Genomic DNA, 17,710 nt, shown 5'->3' on the forward strand with positions numbered 1-17,710 from the left:
GGGGTTATATTCTACATGAACGATGGGGGGGGGGGAGACTGACCGAAGCAGACAACAGATAGTATCGTATAAATACGGACCTCTTCAAATTATGAGGCCTTGGGCAAATGCGTATGAAGAAATCTGGTCCAGATCTTCACGTCACTTTACAGCGGGTGACTTCAACTGTTGACACATTCCGAGCCACATTTGGCATTTTAATGGGACCCACAGGCCAGCAAGTTATACTGCTCACAACAGTTTGACGGGACATGTGTTGAAGACCCCTGTCTCAGAATGTCGTGGCACATCAGTTAGAAAAATCACCGCTGTTTATGCTTATATCAGTCATTATCGCCTAATTAATTATGGAAACTTATGGAAACATCGATTTCAAGGTCAAGATATCCTCAATTAAGGAGGAATATCCTAATTCAGAATAATCAAGGAATTGATAAATGATCTCTATCTGTATAAGAAAAAATCGAAACATGATTTACCTTGAATTTGCGTCAAAAAATACTAGAAATACAGTAGTCTATTGCGACCAATCCGGCACATATCAAACCGGGGTATGTCGGATTACTGGAAGATATAATGCATATATTTGTGAAACCCCATTTAATTAATATGAGCTTCTGAGCACAGACACACGGTGACAGGTTTCCTATTCTATGGAGCTCGAAGAAGACCCGCCTAAAAACACTGTATTACTGAACGGGCCGGACTAGCGCACGGCCGGGTTTGAAGTGAGTCCACTTTTTTTCATATCTTTATCCAATGGTGTAAAATTTCTCAATCTACCATTTTCGCGCTTATAATGAAATTTTTTTATATGATGTACCGGAAGTTCCAGAGCTTTTCACATCACCCACAATATGACAATGTGAATTTCAATCAATCATCATTTATCATAATTTGCAGCGCAAAAGTAGGAAATGACAGATCATTTTACACTTCAGATCAACCAAATTTTTAATTGAAATATCGAGCGAGAACTCGATATTATAAACCCTCTCAATACCATAGCAATCGCTCTAGAAAAGACTAACTTCTCGCAGAGGTTAACACATCATAACGAATGGCCATTGAGTAAAGTAGTAAGATATTGAACAAGAATATTATTCCTTTCACACGTATTCCAGCATACGTTGATACCGGGAACCACGCACACATGTATAAGTTTCTTTCTTCAAGACTGAGAATCATCCAAGCAAAGAAACGGTGAGAGATTTCGGGTCATAAGAAAAATTCTCACAAAAGCAGATGTTTTTTTTTTTTTTTTTTTTTTTCATGGAAAACTGTTTAGTGGGTCCACTGGCTGGCCACAATTATTTTGTTGACTCAAGTGGTGCATAATACTACTTTTAAAAGGTCCCCCCCCCCCCATTCTTGCTTTTCTTGAAACCGGCACTGCTCGGGATATCGAGTAACGCAACCAGAACCAATACCGACTTAGATGTTTCAATGTACAATAGAAGCAATAAAATATATAAGTGGGGAGGGGGGAAGAGATTTAAAAGTATAATTCTAATGTTCCACGAGGAAACTTCAGACATTTTAAGGGAGCCTACCTTTTCATGTCTGGCTTTTAAATAATGTATTTACGGAGTTTTTCGCGCCACGGACCGGAATTCTTTGAGGAACCTTTTTCATTGATGTTGTGGTAGAGAAAGAGATATATAACGTATGAAAAATACAATGGTATAATCGGTGACCGAGAGGAGTATCCAGCTGCGTGTTGAAGTGGATGCCAAGTTAGGCTTTTTTTTTTTCTCTCTAAAGAATCTAGTCGGGAATATATGGATATCTTTTATGAAAAAGATAGAAAGGGACAAATGCGAACATGTCTCTGAAATTGAAGAACTCTCCCCGGCTCTGTATCTTCATCACATTGCGCTTAGCCTTGGCAGGATGTGAAAATCGACGAAGTATATCAATATATTGGATTCGGAACAAGGAATGTTCTGATATGTTGAGAAATTTAAAAAAAATTGAGCCGTTTTTCATTCAAATTCCATTTGTGAAAAATGCTGTTTAGAAATTCAAATTGCTAAATTGATTATAAATCCATTACTGTTTATTCTTATATACTTGGATGTTGCTATAAATCTTATAAGTTACTCTTTATGGCCCATTGAAAAATCATCCCCTTTGGGTCGAATAGTATTTGTTTTCGTAATTGTCTTGTTGTCTTTTTGTTTTGTGTTTCGTTTTTCTAATGTCTTCTCTAAATAAATAAATAAATAAATAAATAAATAAATAAATATATATATATATATGTCAAATTCACTTTTTACGCGTTATGGTGAAATTACCAAATTTACGAGCTTTTTTTATCAATCAACCAGCTTGAAATTGGGCGAATACAGTAATTATTTAAAGAAAGAAGACATAAATGTTTTTCAACTATTCTTACCAATGGACCATATTTTCTTCTTGTAGCCCCACGAGCCCCCCAGGGCAGACTTTGCGGGGGGGGGGGAGATGCCTTCTATGGTGAATTTATATCGTGAAAAATAAAAAAAATATACGATGAGACTAGTCCCGGTCCCTCGGGCTGGAACCTTGTCAGTCCCACCCTTGTAAGAGCCATGTGCACTCAACCAAGGCCCCCTTTACATATCTAGGAGAATGATTTTTCGATTCTATTTTAGTTATTCTATCTGCTTGTCAAATTTATTTCTGAGCATATTTATAGACAACAAAATTTGTATGAAAATTATCATTCACATTCACAGGGATATCAATGGTAGAATTATCCACCAAGACAGATTCTTGTCAACTTCCTACTTGCGTGGATACTACTGGTAGTTCTATTGAATTCTGAAAGTAGTTATATATATATATATATATATACGATTTTCTCCCACCAAATTTTGTGCATTGGTACAAATCGAGTACCACTGGCTTAAGGTGGATCCCGCTTATAACGTTTTTCAAAAAACCGTCATAAAAAATGTAAGCGGGAAAACGTTTTAAACGGAAAATCTTAATGAGCATTAGTAAAAGTTGAGACCACAGCTATTAATCGTGCTAAGGGGGAAAACGTTCTAAGTGGAATCCACTGTAGATGATGATGATGCAAGTTCATTCATATGAATAGGACTTGCGAATGTGAAATTAAGTTATAGCTTATTAACGCATTGATATATCATAAATTATAAAAATCAAAAAGATATTTCATAGAAGTTAATGTATGCAAAATGAACCTATACTTCAAAACTAAAATTCGCATAATATTGTAATGTTTAAAGAATGATCGCGAATACAGTGTTTCATGGTAAAGGTACGTCATCCTCTTGATGAAACTGTACACCTATTCTTTCATTGAGAATGGTTTTTTTCCCTTTATGTGACGTGACTGATAGGGACTCGTACGCAATCCCAATCTAGCGTAATAAAGTGATTTAAATTTCAACTTTGATGGAGGAGCTGGAAGATAAAATATTTTAGAAAAGAAAAGAAATGTCTTATATAAGAAGTGCGTTACGGAGGAAATGACTAAAAAATTATTAATTTCGTGATAAAAAATTAATATTATTTGAAAAAAAAATCAACATTCTGAGACGCAAGATTTAAGTCATTCAATCGATTCTTGATGTATGGGAAAGTGGAATTTTTTGAGCATTTTAACTTCAACTGCACAGAGGAAATTGAGTCTTCATAGTGATTCCACTATGCCTCCCCCCCCCTTAGCGTGAATAGGGCGTTGAAGGGGCGTTATTCCATTTATTTCCTTCATCACTAGCCTACTACTAGTTCGTGACTTTTCTATCCACTTGATGCCAACTTGTAGTCTTACTTAAACACGATTTCTCAAATAGAGTCTCTCTCTCTCTTAAGCATTTGAAAAATAAATCTTACTTTTGATTCTATGAGTAGGTTTATTCCCAGCGTATCATGTTTCTTGGCACAAAATTTAGTGCCTTTTAAGACGCAAAGCTCGGAGAGAGAGAATAGTGGGAAAGAGTTTGAATAATTGAGGAATTCCTGAATTTTATATTTTTTGGGCAGTTGTGGGTATAAAATTTCAAATACCCCTCGTATCACCCCTGGCTGATACATTGGCCCGAATTAGAAAATGCACACTTTTAATACGACAAAAAAGTGCGGTTTAAAATAACCGTTCTAATAACACACCATCAAAATGTAATTTCATCCGTAAAATATCTCGCTGCACAAGTTGGTAGAATCGCTTTGGCCAGTGTTTTTCAAACGCCTGGCCGCTGTCCACTATCGAGCCCTGACATAAGGTAAACCGGGCAGTCAGAGATTCCCATTTATCTCTAATTATCCGTGTGTATGATCGGGTCTAATGAAAAAAAAAAAATCGACCGGGAATAAAAACATCTTCTTAAACTCATCATCGAATTTTACAGTAGTGGGGGACGGCAAAATCATGTTTGCTTCACCCCCCCCCCCCTCCCCCGCAAAAAAAATCTTTGTAACAGCCCTGCAAGGACTTGACAGCTCAACCAACAGTTAAAAAACGAATATCGTATAGCTTTTCTTCTATGTTACGCAATGCTATATGAAGATAATGTTGAGTGAACCACTCAATGTAGAGACTTTTTTTCCGTAGTCATAAGCTTGTCTCTCGTCTTGGTGGCACCCGTCTTTCACAAGTGGAAACGCTCGCTATCTTTGATGAGAGATTCCAACAAGGACTAAAGGGTGGGGGGATGAAAATCATAAAACCTCGGAATGTTTGCTGTGCATGCGGACGCTTATCCGCTTATAGAACTATGCAGGTGTACGTCGTATGCAAATGTATACTGTGCTACATGAAATCTTAATTTCATTTCCATGTATAGTAGGAAGAGGAGGGTTATTCAGTCAATAGTTTGAATTGAAATAAATTACTGATATATATGCCCCATGCTATTGCGAAGGACTCATTCAGATTTAGGTTCTGCTACGAAGATAGGTTCAAATTCATTAGAGTTAAAGATTTATTCATCGTTTGGCTTAATTATTTAATTTTTATTGACATTATTTTCCTGATATAGCTAATACCACCATGAATAAATGCAGAGACGTGGGGAAAGAAATTCAATTTTATGGAAATTTTTCTGTCACCTCCAGGTGAGTAATTATTATGCTACTTTAACAACAATACTTATACTACTTACACAAATATGTTAATTGAGGCTTACTAATTCAACATTGAAATGACCGTTTAATTCTAAAAAAAAAATCAGTAATGATGAAAATAATGCTATGATTAACAAAACAATAATTAACAGAGAATAATGGTAATCTCACACATACCTTACATGTTTTCCCAGAGCATATAGTGTACGTAACAAAGTCTAGCGAGTCTTTCATTCATGTTGAAACCTCATGTTCATAATAATTAGTCTGTTATTATTTGACTGAAAAAAAAAAAAAAAAAAAAATCAAATCACATCATGAGTAGCTTACAGTTAAAATATCTGTGGAAAGAAATATGTATATATACATTCTGGAATAGAATTTAAAAATTCCATTACCACAAATTAGGGGGAAAGAAATATCCTCCGTTGGTTTAGAGGCCGTTCTTTCCCAACTTTCCTCCGATTTCTGAATTTAGCGAATAATTTCACTTATGAATGTGGAATATGGAAAAATATGGAAGAATAAGAATATGGAATCTCTTTTATTGGCCTGAGGAGAGACAAGACAACAACTTTCTAATTGGGTTTTTGGAGAGAGGGTGCCCTATAAACAGTTCATTTTTATATTTCAATAAACACACAACTCCTTGCAACATAAATGACGTATCTGAATTTTACACATGTTGTTGGAATACTTTATCTAATTAGCAGTATGTGTCTAGGCTTAACGGTTCGCCAGTAAAATGAGACAAGGGGAACACCCTGTATATAAGTACAGTATAATATACATAACCTACTGTGTATAATTCATTCTCATCGGATTTATCCAAGTAATTTTTCATTGAATTAATTCAGATAATTTTCCATTCTATTTTTTATTAATTTAGAATGAAGGATCGATATAACTACAGTAGTTAGGTACCTATGTCAATTAGAATGTTTTAAACTGATAATTCTATTAAATTATGTATCTATAATTAGTAAAATGTACGCATAAATAAATTGGCGTAAAAGTTTGACTCAACTAATAAAGTTCAATCGTGAACCTCACCCTGGGAAAGAAACATCCTTTTAATCACCATCATAATATTTTCCCTTCCTTTTCGATAATTTATTGCAATATTTATTACAAGTAGGTACCAATTTTTTTTATTGCATTTTATCCTGAAACACGCTGGTCTATTATTAACAGGTAAATTTGATTCAATATTCAAATTATGAAAATCTGCCTGTGATATTAGTGGCGTGAATGCGAACCAGTCCGCAGGGTACAGGCAGACTTCAACACGATGCTTACATATTATGAAAATTCAAGCACATTTTCCATATTTACTGGGAAATACGGAACACTATCAAGGAACACGAAACAAGCACAACTCTAACAACATGAATACGTAAGGGCTATGCATATACATACGCTCACACATGTTCCGACATGTACCGATTCGTTAGAAATTCCTCAAGAGGAATATGTGCGAGGTGCATATTCGGTTAAAAGTAGTATTAATATTAGCGATAACATTATGATAATCATTTACATTTTTTTGAATTAAAAATATCTCCAGTTGAAAACTTTCTAAAACAAATGTGTTTCTATAATTGAAAAAAAAAGAAGATCCAAGTATATAATTTAGGTAATAATTTATTGATTGTTTCAGACTGATTATTCTTTCCTTTTCAGATTTTATTTGTGATATAAAAGTGATTATATTATTATTATTTTCAGAAAGAAAAACATTGTTTTTGTGACTTGACAATCATGAATGATATGATTTAAACTGCAAAAGTTCTTTTTCCCCTTTCGTAGGGAAAAGAATAGCAATCATCATCATCATTTCATGGAGAAAAGAGCCTGTGAATCCCTAGAGCAATTGATATTGTTGTCACTTCGCCATCCTCCCTGAGTTATGGGACCGCCCTCCTGACTTTTGATTGGTTAGTTATGTGACAGCCCCCTTTTGGTTTATGGCCCGGCCCCCCTCTGATGTGGATGCAGAGGTAAATATGGCTCTCTCTCTCTTCTCTCTTCAAGATTTTTTTTTTTTTTTCATATTTATTTACTAGTTTTTCCACTAGCATTACATCTTTTAGCCTGAAGTGATGTAGATGGGCAATAACTGTCTCTTGCAAGTATTGTATTCTTGTTTATGTGTCTGCGGATCGTAAGTGGAGAATCCCTGTTTTCTGGTCCGAAGTTTTTCCAGGAAGTGAAATAGGTACTGTTTGTGGTTCTTTTTCTTTTCTATTGCGAATGTTATGTTTTGATGGACTTGAAATTTTACACGGCATTCTAAAGAAATGAATAAAATAAACTTTAGACAAATTAAAAAAAAAAAGAATGAAGGGGAACAAAAATTATTTCATTTATAAAATGTATTTGGGGGTTTTTCCACAATGTTTGAAAAAAATATATAAAATTTGACTTTATTTTTCCTAAAATGATATTACTTGCAAACTGATTTTTGAACAAGTTAAATATATTTTTTTTTTCAATTTTCCCAGTCTTTTGGATTGGTATGAAATTCCAAGAAACGCTTAATCAAAAATTATAAGTTTTTGATGATAATTAAATTTAACGAAATTCCAAAAATATAGCCTACTTATTGATGAGAATTAGATAGCCTGTATCTACTGAAAATTCTGATTCAATGCAGAATTTAATGGACCTTTTCAGCAATAAAAAAACATATTTTTGAATAGTACAAAACATTTGTGAACAATAAGAAATAATTCATAAAAATTCAGTAGGCTTAAATGATAATTCATTCTAATTAAATTACAAGTTTATATAGTGAACGCCTTTTGAAAAAACAGCATTGTTAATTTATTTTCTTTGGCATTGTTACTTTCACGCAAAGCATTATTAATTTATTTTCTTAATGTGATTTGCTCATTTCTAATGCTCCATGCATTAGAAAAGTAATGATTTCGTCATTGCATTTTTGACGAAGATTACATTTGTTTTAGGTCTCTGAAATATTTTTTTTATATATTCGTGTCTTTCAATAGTGCTATGCAGTCTTCTTTTTTTTTCCGAGTTTATAAGCATTTCCTAAATCGCAAATTAATTATTATAGGCCAGACCATTTTAACTCAGTGTTTCTCAAAGTGTGTGTCGCGGTTCCTACGAGTGTCGCGACGAGCTGGAGATCATGATTTGTTTGCCTAATTTTTGCTTCGAAGTGGTTCTTTTATAAGTGAAAATATATATACTGAACTATATTCTAAGGAGCCACTGGTGGAAAAAGTTTCAGAACCACTGTCTTAACTTATCTTCTAACATTTTGTTGATATTAATTTCTGAATGATTGTGAAGTTTATCTAGCATTCGTCATAAAAATTTCTATTGTGTATTTATAGGAGAAAAACTCCTTTAGCACTCAGAGTAGGCCTATTAATCTATTAAAATTTGATTTCCTTTCTTCTATAATTTGTATTATTCAAAAAATCCTTATTTTTCAAAAATTGAGTCCTTAAAAAATCAAGATTGTAATAGCTTAATAGTAAACACAAAATTGAAAAAAAAAAATTCACATAATTTTTACATACCAATTTATATTTGCTATTTGAAAAGAGTTAATTTGAAATTATTTTCAATCTAAGCAGTGTTCTCAAACGTATCTGATTTGGTATTATATACCAGTATACATATTATTAAATGGTATTTAATTTCTATTAATAATTATTTTTGGGATATCTTAGAATATTTTTCATACATGTGTGGAAGACGGATCTGATTAAATGGTTTTTAAATTTTTCTGTAAATAGGGATTATCAATGGGAAAAAATGACGATGCTTTTAAATCTTTTTTTTTTCCTCCAAAACTCCTCAAACAAATCTATAAAATATTTTGTTGCTTGACGATTGATTATTGCTTTTTATTATTAAAAATTGTGGGGAAAAGATAAAAGATATGAAGTAATAATCTAACATCTAAAATATTTCACGGAATTAAAATTTTTTGAACTAGAAATGTTATGAAAGTGGCATTTTTCAACTCGCACAAATTTTAAATTTGTTGTGCGGTGGTCTGTCTCTAGTAGTTAAAATGAGATATCCTGTGTTCGGAATCATTAACGGGATGTGCATCATATTCGGTCATTCTTACATGTTCACCGCGACTATTAGGCCTACAGATAATAAAGTATAAAGGGCAACAAAGTGTATTGTGGCAACAATGAACCATAATATATATTTTCTATTATGAATAACCGGTTAGCACTTACGTAACTCATACACTATACATTATTTGGAGTACGCTACTGATCAAATCTCATCGAACCTCCCCTGCCAATACATCATGTAATATCAGTAAACGACACGCGCAGCTTGTACGGACCTTCAATATTACGTTGTTGGTTCTTTGCGTTCATGAAGATATCACACACTAAAAGAAGACCCCAATTATCTGTGAGAAGAACCATTTTTCATACAGCAAGTATCTGACAGTGCAACTGATGTTTACCTGGGGTCTATAGAACTTATTGAGATCGCAAGCATCCAATGGGGTACAGAAGTACCCGCTAAAAATGGGGGAACGAAGCGTGTAACCCTCTTGCTAAAAAATTTTCCAGTGTTCCCCCCATCCCGTGTGTGTATAGTCAAGATACCGAGCACCCCCCTCCCCCATCGTCCCATTGACCTGGGAGGGACACTGAAGGACACTCACTGAATAAGCAGACATAATGGGGGTAAAGTACTAGTTTTTTATTTGTTAAACCCTGATCCTGACAGTAATATCAGAAAATTAGAAAAACAATAATTACAAAAATAATCTATTTTCCAGAGACCCTCATTTTTCCTAATGCACATAATTTTTTTTGCAAATAATTCATAACAGTACGAGTATCCAATGAAAAACTGGATGATTTTCACAAGAATCAATGAAATAAATTTTCTAATTCATAAAAACAAAGATTGTTATAAACAGATTGGCCTAATTATGGATTTTCTCTATATGACTTCATTTTTTGTCTTTTATTTGAAAATTTAAACTGCTTCAAGTTAGGTTAGAGCACAGTACTTTCATTTAACAGCTATAAAGAATATCGTTATTGATAGGATGTGAATCCTGTTGAATGTTTCTCAGTTAGATGGCGGATTTGAATGTTTTAACAAGTGTGAATGCTGATAAGAATATTTCCCAGTTAGATGGTCAATTAGAATATATCTCAGTGAAATTTTCAATACGTGAATAATTCCAAGTAATTTCCGATTTGAACATTTCCCTAGATGTTAGATGGTCAGTTAGAATATTTCGGAGTGAAATTTCCGATTTGGGAACAATTTCAAGTAATTGCCAATTCGAACATATTCCTGTTAGATGGTCAATTAAAATATTTTCCAGTTGGTAAATTAAATTATTTGCTACTTTGATGGTCAGTTAGAATATTTTGGAGTGAAATTTCCGATGTGTGAATAATTCCCAGTAATTTCCGATTTGAGTATTTGCCTCTGTTAGATGGTCAATTAAAATATTTTCCAGTTATATCATAGCCTCCCAAACCTTTTGTTCCATCGCTGCCCTCTTCTTCAAAAATTAAATTTTCCCTCATCTTCCCCCAACGGAAGCAAACCCATAGGATCTTATGTTATACCCGTAGTTGCTATCGCCCCCCCCCACCCCTGGACCATTCCATCGCCCACCAGGGGGCGATATTGCCCACTTTGGGAAACACTGAGTTATATGGCAAATTAAATTATTTGCCAGTTAGGTGGTCAGTTAGAATATTTCGGAGAGAAATTTCCGATTTTTGAATAATTGCAAGTAATTTCCGATTTCAGCATTTGCCTCTGTTAGATGGTCAATTAAAATATTTTCCAGTTAGATGGCCAATCAAAGTGTTTGCCAGTTAGATGGTCAGTTAGAATATTTGTGAGTGAAATTTCCGATTGGTGAATAATATCAAGTAATGATTGCCGATTTGGACATTTCCCTGTTATATGGCCATTTAAGATATTTTACAGTTAAATAGTAAATTAAAATGTTTTTCAGTTGATGGTCAATTAAAGTTTTTTCCAGGTAGATGTCCGATCAAAGTATCCCCCCCCCCCATTCAGTTGGTCAATTAAAGTATTTCCCGAATAATCAGAATATTTTTAAGTGATGTGTAGAATTTTTGAATGTTTCAAGGGTGATTGCCAATTTAAATATTTCCTAGTCACATAGACAATTAGAATATTTTTGAGTGAAATCCCCGATTCATATAAATGTTCCGTTAAGATGGCTGATCGGCTTTTAGCCAACTCATGTTTTACCAGGTTCCGGTCAAGAAATCAGTTTCAGACAGTAAGCATTTGTCAAATTACAGTCAATTTTGGTATTGAATTGATGCAGTGATCGTAGTATCGAATTCTATGAAATAGACACAGAACTTTGACTTTTATTTCGTGCATTACACAGCAGTGTGAAAAATTCGACAAATCCCCCCCCCCCTCCGAAAAAAAACCATTCCATCACTGAGTTGTATGTGCAAGTGTGTGTGTTGCTCATTCAGTTTTTTTTTATTTTTTTCCAAATTTCCACGTGGACAGACCATCTTCACTAGGCATCTCGAGGACAGCTTATCTGGTAGAGAAAAGTTACAGGTCAAGTAGTCAGTCCCTCTGAATAACTGCTTGACAAGTACCTGGTTGTGTGGAGTTAGGAAAACTAACTAAAAAAAGTGCAAAATCTGTCTCGTGGAATCCGGCTTCTACTTCCACCCTCTCTCGAGCACAATCTTCTAGTTCATATATCAAAAGCGAAGAAACCTGTCTGGTTTTGGGCGCCTACGGGCCCAATATCTGGTATCAGGGTCCAACAAGTAGGAGAGAGAGTGAGACTGAAAAAAAAGCAGCTTTGGCTGGTGTGTCAGTTAAACATACTTACCTCAATTTTTCTTTTCAGTTATCCTCTGCAAGGCCTCGCAGTGATGTCTCTATATCGTAAATGGCCCCTAAAATAAGATTGAGGGGAAACAACAACAAAACATTATATGCGCCCACATTCCATAGCTCTTTTTTGGATTAAATTAATTCTCGTGCACAGTAGAGAGAGAAAGAAAAAAAAGTAGCTACAGAGTTTTTTCATTCCTTCAGAATATGCCAAGCATAGTCTGACGTCATCGTTATTCCACATCCAGTGTAATTGAACGAAAGTTAATTTCCGATGAACCTCTTCGTATTGAAAGACTTCTCAGCTCCATTGCAGAATATCTATTATCAATATGCAGTGGCAGGGCCGCAGCTAGGAGGGAGTAGGCGGGTCTCGTGGCCCGGGCGCTAGATCCGGGGGGGGGGGCACCAATTTTATTCTGAAACCTCTCCTTCAACATTACAAGGGGGCGTCAAAATGCGCGCTTGCCCCGGGACCAAGCATCTAGTTGCGGCCCTGTGCAGTGGTACCTCGGATAACGAAGATAATTCGTTCCGGAATCACGTTCGTTAGCCGAAATCTTCATTAACAAAAACGTGATTTCCTATAGGCTTCTGTGGGAAATCATTTGATTCGTTTAGCTTCTACCGTTAATTTAAATATAAGCTTCTTAAAGCACCAAGGAATGCTATAAAAAAGACAGGCTAACTGGAGGCTAAAATGAACAGCTTCAAAATTGGATAAATGAGAATTTACAGGAAGATAAGAGATATATTGAAATCCCAACATCAGCTTTGGCCTACTAAAGCTCGGGTAGACACAACGCTGTTGAGTTCGTAGGTGTTCCCATCCATTTGTGATTTGGTCAGCTCATTTCTGTGTCTCACACATATAGATCAAATGTTCCTAAAGTGGGCAATATCGCTCTAGGGGACGATGGAATGGTTCAAGGGAACGGTAGAAGCTATTTGTTTAGTATAGGACCCTATGGGCTGACTTGAGTTGGTGGCGACGGGTATAAAAAATTTGTAAAGAAGGGAGCGATGGAACAAGGAGTTTGGGAGCCTAAGATGTAGATGGACGTGCTCCTAGATAGAATGTCCAGACTGTTCAGCTTGATGCTAAGAGTCTTGCACTGAAAGAACGCGTGCTCTGAAAGAACATAGGCTTTTTTAATGCATTTTTTATTAGCTGAATCTTGTATTTTACATGAAAAGAATTTCAGAAAGGGGAGAAGTGCAGGTACATCTGGAAAAAAGATTCAGAGAGAGGTGGACATGAGTTAAAATTGATGATGATTGGGGGAGAAAATTCAGCTCGTGACGTGGCTATTTTATGTTAGCGCGTGCATTCATATGAATGAAAATGTTCATTAGTCGAATCCGTATTCGTGAGTTCAGGTATGAAAATCACGAAAAAAAAAATCTTTGTTTGCCGAAAAATTCGTGAACCGAGGCTGTTCGTTAGCCGAGCTACCACGGTACAGGATGGACCTCGGTTTTGAAAATTAATACGAAAGTAACGAAATGGCTTAGTGGAGCTAAGATGTTTGTCATTATGAAGAATTTCATTAAAAAAAAATGCACCCGAATTGGTCCAAGCTACAAATGGTGTTCACATTTGAATGAGGTAATGGTAGGTTGAAAAAGAAAGATTGAACTTTTAACATGTAGCCTACTGTTAGTATTTGTGTTTAGTTCTTGCTGTGCTGTGTTTACTTTTTTTCAGCACCATCTATGGGTGAAATTTTCACGAATTTAGTTTTATTCTGTAAAAGAGAACTGAGAAAAACAAGCATTCCACTACAAACCACACTCTCATATGATACATTCATATGTTCATTCTTTTTCACACATGTCCTGACCTTTATGGTTATTGGAGCACTGGTCACATCTTTTTTTCAATTCGATCTCTACTTCCATATCATACATACTCAATCCATGGCTCTCCTTAGAATCATCTGATGTGGTCTGTGATCGTGAAAAGAAGAAAATTAATCTTTGATTATGTTCAAAAGATATATGATAAGCATGGTGAGAGAAATCAAGAAGCTATCCATACTTACATAACCCGATATCTTTATGGATAGTGTAGTATACCTTAAAGTTAAGAAGACACCAACGAATAAGGCAAATACAAAAAGTCCTAATGCATTTCAACACCAATGGGTGCCGTCTTCAGAGGAAAATATAACCACTAGTCACGCTGACCGAGTTTTCCAGGATCCTGACCACGACGTTTGAAGTGAACAGACGTACTTCTTCCGCTGAGCAACCGAGCGTTAAGATTTGGTATTCAACCCAAGTGAGAAACGCTGTCAGCGTGACTAGTGGTTATATTTTCCTCTGAAGACGGCACCCATTGGTGTTGAAATGCATTAGGACTTTCATTTTCGTGTATTTGCCTTATTCGTTGGTGTCTTCTTAATATTCTTAGGCAAAGTTGATCAACTCTTCTATACCTTGAAGTTTTTTAAAGCCAACTTTTTGAATTTTTCCTTTGAATTAAGTCGTAATTAACTTTGGGTTGTTGTATTTATAGACTTTACGACAGTGTTTCCCGCAAGGTAGGTGATATCCCCCGCTATGGAAGATGGAATGGTCCAGGGGGATGGGGGCATGAGATAGTGCAGAAGTTTTGGGTCTTACGTAGGGCCTTATGGGTTTGTTCAAGTTATGGGGGGGGGGGGCTTTTTTTTCTATATTATTTCTTTATGTAATTCTTTTTTGAGTCACCATGTTGGACAATTTGCCTGGTTGGAGTATTCTTATTTGATGAAAATTAGATTGGAACGAGTGGCATTTAACCCTAATTCAAAATTCCTGTGCAAAGTAACTAAAGTTAAAAACTGCACGTGTGTTACTCATTTTTTCTTGTGATCGAAATCAAAAAGTTATGATCCTGATCGGGACCTTCAGATGCAGTTTCCACAGTGGACGCCAACAAGACTGATGAATACTGCTCATCACAGTCCAAATGAAAATTATCCTTGGTTTTTGTTTCCGAATTTATTTAAGATTCCTGTGAAGTCTGACGGCTCTCGCTCTCCTCGAAAATACCACTACTACTTAACCGTAGATGTACCTCGTACACATTCCTCTGCAGAACTTTTGACAAATTCGCACATGCCTGAATAGGCGTGTACGTGTTTTGAATCTAACGTGAAGTTTGTGTCCGTGTGATGATTGTTATATGTAGTGCTGCCATCTGCCTACAGAGTGAAGTGTAATGATTGAATAATTATACCATTGTAAGCATATCGCTCTTTGTGGCGAGACTTTTAAATCTTCGGAAATAGTGTATGACATTGACTTACCCACTTTAAAAAAAAGGCCTAGAGCATGATTACACATATAGGCAGTCCCAAATTGTTTGCAAAGTAGATATCTCAGCAACCGTTGACTTTAGAAACATGTTTTCAATTATAAAAGAGTTTTTCAATGGCGTGTGCAGTTTACATAAAATGATACAATTTTTATAGGGGTCATACACAAAAAAAAAAGAAGAAGAAATTACAGTCTCCGTGTGTTAAGGTTTCCAAGTATTTAAGTGTAAATCTCACTCTGGAAAGTGATTTACAAAAAAATTCATAACATTAAATGAATGTATAAAATCATTGATATTCATCGAGATATTGAATATATAAAATCACTATGTTTTGGCAACTAATCACTATGTTTTGGCAACTAATCACTATGTTGAACGACAACTTATCACTATGTTGAACGACAACTTATCACTATGTTGAACGACAACTTATCACTGTGTTGAACGACAACTTATCACTATGTTTCATTGGCCTAAAAGTTGCCATTTTTACTGACTGTATGCACATAGACTGAACACAGCCATTTTATTTTTTGATTCCCAATGAATAATAATCACATGTTTTGACAACTACACAATTTTTACAACTTCGAATTCAGTTTACATTCCGCAGTTTCTGAACCACAGACTCAGTCAGTCATAGGCGATAAATGCTAAGCACTTCAGCAAGTCAAAAATATACGCATTTAAAAATATGCAATTCTTCTCTGAGCATCATTTACATTTCACCAACTGATGGTTTTTGCACGCGAAAGTTATTCCTATATTTTTTAATGTTTACCTTCGGAAATTTAAGAGATTTTGAGTAACCACACATCATTTGAAAACTTTTTGTTATTGAAAGGTGTTCCGAAACTCAATGGTTGCAAAGATATCTGCTGTGCAAGCAATTTCGGACAGCCTGTATAGATACAAGTGTAAATACAAACAAAATCTGGGGAAAAGGAATACTATTCACGAAATACACCATATATTTCCATTAAAAAAAAAAAAATCTAAAATTATATATGAATTTTTCATTTCATTGTGGTCCATGATCCCAATACCAAACTCTTCAAGTAGCCCACAACTGGTTACCAAATCAAGTGCTTTCGGAATGGTAGACCATCCTTGATCTATATCAGCGGTTCCCAAATACTTTTACTATGGTTCAACCCCGCTCCCCCACGTAAATCTTGGTGTCGGCCATGGACATCTATTTATAGAAACAGAAACTACAACCACATAACAACGAGAACGTTCTCGAACAATTGAGGACATTCTATCCTGCTTTATGCTGTGAGAGTTGTGCTTGTTTCGTGTTTTTGCTGGTGGAGACTTTTGTCCTACATATTTTGAAATGAAAATGGTAAATGCTTGAATTTCGATGTTATGTAAGTGTCGTGCTGTAGGTTCGCCTGTTGTCTGCGGAGAGACATTTTCAAATGGCAGATCGGCTCGCATTCGTGTCTCGAAGTTGGAACGCAGCACAAAACTAAATTTAACCCACCACCACTGTGCTAATCAATCAACAGAGTTCACAACTGGATCCTCTGAATGAGAATCCAGCACAATGACCACACGCCGCACAGCGGCTATCTACTGGACTGTAATAGAGCCAAAACAACGTTTCATCCTCCTATCGAGAGATGTCACCACAAGTACAATTTTTGTCAAATCATGACGATATTACTACTGCAGTCTACCAACGTCGCAGTGGTGATTTCGCATTTAATTTACTTGAAACTTTTCTTTTTTAGGTAATTTATATTATTTCTTTTCTTTTTCTCCAACTTAGCATTACTTTCTTTTTCTAATTCTGTAACTGGGCCGTGGACACATGGGGGGGGGGGGGGGGGTGTTCAGGAACCACTGATCTATATCTTCATGACTATATGCAAACGTTAGAATTGAATTGTCAATATAGGCGAAACCTGAATGTAATATCAGAAGAAAGAAACAGATCGAGAAAAAAAAAATGAAAGCGCTTAGTAAAGTGATGTTGGCTGGCTCTTGAGGGAAATCGGAATGCAATGTAAGGGACATATATATACATTTCCTTTCGTTCTTACCCCCTAGTGGAAATAGATTTCTAGAATAATATATATGATTTTCCCCATTTCCTCTGCCCATTTTTAGATGGAAAGCTTTGGCTTCAATTCCATCACATTTTCTCCCTCCTTTCAGGGGAGAGAAGAGAAGAAATAGAAATGTTTTCGAGTGCTGCTGATTGAAATTCTATGTTGAGCTTTCCCAAGTCCCGCTCGTACCCTCTCTCTCACATAAGCTTCCCTTGTGCCATACCATACTATTCTGCCCGGAAATAACACTGGAGAAAGAGAGGAGAAGAACCCCTTGACATGCTTTAGCTTTTCAACTGCTACTTGTGATTTCCCGGGCTCGATTTCTGTCTGAGAGATTACAGCAATGCAGAAAATGCAACTTTCTCTGGGAGCGTTGTTGCATCGC

The 17,710-nt window shown here is 35.6% G+C and overlaps 1 protein-coding gene and 1 long non-coding RNA gene across 4 annotated transcripts in view; one reads left to right on the plus strand and one right to left on the minus strand.

Moving 5' to 3' along the window:
* Nucleotides 1-17,710, plus strand: part of LOC149086722 (homeotic protein antennapedia-like) — a 187,231-nt gene that overhangs the window by 65,715 nt on the left and 103,806 nt on the right. Inside the window, exons 2-3 of one of the 3 annotated variants that reach the window (XM_089231076.1) lie at nucleotides 4,992-5,067; nucleotides 6,886-7,076. The gene's annotated coding sequence lies outside the window, so the exon portion shown is untranslated. Of the gene's footprint in view, nucleotides 1-4,964; nucleotides 5,068-6,885; nucleotides 7,077-7,101; nucleotides 7,295-17,710 lie in introns of those variants that run through there. The other 2 variants (XM_089231077.1, XM_089231074.1) reach the window with 2 other exon arrangements.
* LOC149086724 (uncharacterized) overlaps nucleotides 1-17,710 on the minus strand; it is a 28,095-nt gene that overhangs the window by 4,542 nt on the left and 5,843 nt on the right. The window contains exons 2-4 of the long non-coding RNA XR_016192512.1: nucleotides 13,800-13,905; nucleotides 11,951-12,017; nucleotides 5,254-5,357 (exon numbers count right to left, since the gene is read on the minus strand). This is a non-coding gene — a long non-coding RNA (uncharacterized LOC149086724). The remainder of the gene's footprint in view (nucleotides 1-5,253; nucleotides 5,358-11,950; nucleotides 12,018-13,799; nucleotides 13,906-17,710) is intronic.

The sequence above is a fragment of the Pholcus phalangioides genome, unplaced genomic scaffold (genome assembly GCF_987345545.1).
Source record: "Pholcus phalangioides strain wild (caught in Gottingen) unplaced genomic scaffold, Ppha-v1.0 ptg000004l_1, whole genome shotgun sequence".
NCBI lineage: Eukaryota > Metazoa > Arthropoda > Arachnida > Araneae > Pholcidae > Pholcus > Pholcus phalangioides.